This window comes from Tupaia chinensis, unplaced genomic scaffold (assembly GCF_000334495.1).
Source record: "Tupaia chinensis unplaced genomic scaffold, TupChi_1.0 Scaffold000539_1, whole genome shotgun sequence".
Lineage (NCBI taxonomy): Eukaryota > Metazoa > Chordata > Mammalia > Scandentia > Tupaiidae > Tupaia > Tupaia belangeri.
This window is the reverse complement of record NW_006160052.1, coordinates 2,306,384-2,306,650: the sequence shown is the minus strand read 5'-3', so window position 1 is coordinate 2,306,650 and position 267 is coordinate 2,306,384. Positions and strand designations below refer to the sequence as shown.

The window sequence follows — 267 nt, the reverse complement described above, 5'->3', positions numbered from 1 at the left end:
TTAAGCCACCGAGTCTGGGACTTGAACCACAGTCGACTACATGGGAGTCCAGCGACATAGCCATTATGCCATCTGCTGGTCCTTCTCAATGGAATTTTTAAAATTTTATTTATTTTTAGATTTTTGCCGTAGGGCACATGTGCTCTCTAGAGACAGTGAGAAGGAAAGTGAGAGACATCCCCCCCGAGGGATAGCATGCTGCAATCCCTTCTCCATTCTCTTCTTGGGATTTTGGGCAGGCACGCACATATACCTGGAGTGCTTTTT

General features: G+C 46.1%; 1 protein-coding gene across 1 annotated transcript in view; it reads left to right on the top strand.

Annotated features, from left to right (window-relative positions):
- ARHGAP19 (Rho GTPase activating protein 19) overlaps window positions 1-267 on the top strand; it is a 125,790-nt gene that overhangs the window by 5,859 nt on the left and 119,664 nt on the right. The window lies entirely within an intron of this gene.